Here is a 2,122-nt window from a genome sequence, read left to right as displayed (position 1 = left end):
TCTTCTGACTGACCGGTTGCTGCTCACGGTTCCAGGCCCGTTGTTGAAACTGGAAGCTATCGATCTTACTGTTTCTACTGTATTTCAGTCATTGCAAGTCATCATCGTGCTGGGTCTCTGAGTCCTTCTCCGAGGAGAAGGTCGGTCGGTCACGGGACTACTGACCTGACAAAATAGCCTGAGTGACCAAGAAGGCCACACCTTGAGTGCTTATGAGATAATGAGATCTAACCGCCAGCCTCTATAGAATGGGTCACCTGGGAGGCATCGTGACACCATGCTGAGTCTTCTGATGAGAAAACGATTCTGTGGATGGTGATCGATGCTTGATTGTTTGAGCTATGGCTCTAGAACCACCCCACCCACTCCATCCCCAAGGTGGGTACACAGTTTTGAAGACGCTAGCCTGCTGTGAATCCCCTTTGCCCGGCAGAGCGATAAAATGACCTCTTTTCTTCTAAGCTCCAAGGCCTTGTCTCTGGATTCTTGGGCTCATCGGGGACGGGGGCCGATCTTTCGGCAACAAGCGTGCTTCAGAAACAACGGATGCCCGAGAAGGACACTCTGCCTCTCCCTCTTCTTCCGGGCCTGAAATGGGGAGGAAAAAATATCGCTTCCCCTGGAAGCCGGAGTCCAGAGCCCGCCATCCGGAGGGACTTCTGGCTTGGCCTTCTCCTGGGGTGGGGGGAGGGCACGCCACCGCACGTGTTCTTTGTCAACTCCCCGTTTCTCTCTTCTCGAGTTATCTCTTTGGGAAGGCTCCCACACTGGATGAAAACAGACAGACAGGCTGGTATCTCTCCCTACCCCACCCTTCGCCCCCCAAATGACTGATCTTCTGTCCCATCAAAATCACCACTTGTTTTCCAACGTGGCTTTCTTGGATCCTGGAGGACTGACATCAACTTAGAGCCAAGATGGGCACAGAACTGAAGGACCTTCTCGGCTGGCCTAAGAAGTCTGTCATCGTGATGTGGGAGGTATTCTTCGAGGGACCTATCTGACTAAGTGCTTGACGGCCTTTTGGACTTTGAACCAACTTGGAGATAGGAACTAGGATGAGAGGGCCCCCGAAATAGCTCAGCAAACTCTTCTCCACCCTTAGAAGAGAGACAGACAGATAGACAGACAGACAGAGAAAGAGAGAGAGAGAGAGAGAGAGAGAGACAGACAGACAGACAGACAGACAGACAGACAGACAGTGTGTGTGTGTGTGTGTGTGTGTGTGTGTGTGTGTGTGTGTCTGTCTGTCTGTCTGTCTGTCTGCCTGCCTGCCTGTCTGTCTGACGGTCTGTCGGTCTGTCTGCCTGCTTATTGTAGGAACTCTCTGTCAATGGAAGTATAGTTGACTTACAATGTTGTGTTCATTTATGACGTACGGCATAGTGATTCACTTATTCACACACACACACACACACACACACACACACACACACACACACGTATACTTTTTCAGGATAGGTTATTACAAGCTATTGAACATAGTTCCCTGTGCTAGACAGTAGGACCTACTTGTGTACCTAGTTTGTATAGGGTGGTTTATATCTGCTAATCCCAAACTCCTGATTTATCCCTCCGCCTTACCCCGTTCCTCCACCCTACCCTGTCCCCTGTGTTAACCATCGGTTTCTTTTCCATGTCTGCGAGTCCAGTCTGTTTCTGTTTTGTAAATAGGTTCCTCGGAGTCTTTTTAAAATGGAGTTATTTATGTATGGATGGGTGTCTTGACTTACTTTCAGATCCCACCTAGAAGTGATGGCATAGGATATCTGTCTTTCCCTGGGTGACTGACTTCACTAAAACTATGGAACGCTTCACGCATGGGCGTGTGTCGTCCACGTTCAGGGGCCGTGCTGATCTTCTCTGGATGGTTCCCATGTTAGTCTATGTGCTGTGGCAGCAAGCGCTTTCCTTAGGGTTTTTGTCTCAACCTGAAAGCCAGCCCGGAGACTGAAGGTCTTCTAGTTGCCTCCACTATCTGCCTAGGACCCTCTCCACGAATGTTTCCCATTTTCTCTCACCCTTTTGCCTTGGCATCATTGAGTACGAAAACGCTCCGTCTCCTGAAGCCCTGCAGACGGAAGCTGGACAACGGGAGGTAAACGTCAGAGAAATGGCCACA

At 50.1% G+C, this 2,122-nt stretch overlaps 1 non-coding gene across 1 annotated transcript; it reads right to left on the bottom strand.

Moving 5' to 3' along the window:
• Positions 1-1,798: 1,798 nt before the first annotated feature.
• On the bottom strand, positions 1,799-1,907 carry LOC140692320 (U6 spliceosomal RNA). The gene has a single exon (XR_012067891.1). It is a non-coding gene; the product is annotated as a U6 spliceosomal RNA (small nuclear RNA).
• Positions 1,908-2,122: the final 215 nt, after the last annotated feature.

This window comes from Vicugna pacos, unplaced genomic scaffold (genome assembly GCF_048564905.1).
Source record: "Vicugna pacos unplaced genomic scaffold, VicPac4 scaffold_5, whole genome shotgun sequence".
NCBI classification, from domain to species: Eukaryota; Metazoa; Chordata; class Mammalia; order Artiodactyla; family Camelidae; genus Vicugna; species Vicugna pacos.
This window is presented reverse-complemented; position numbering and strand designations above follow the sequence as displayed.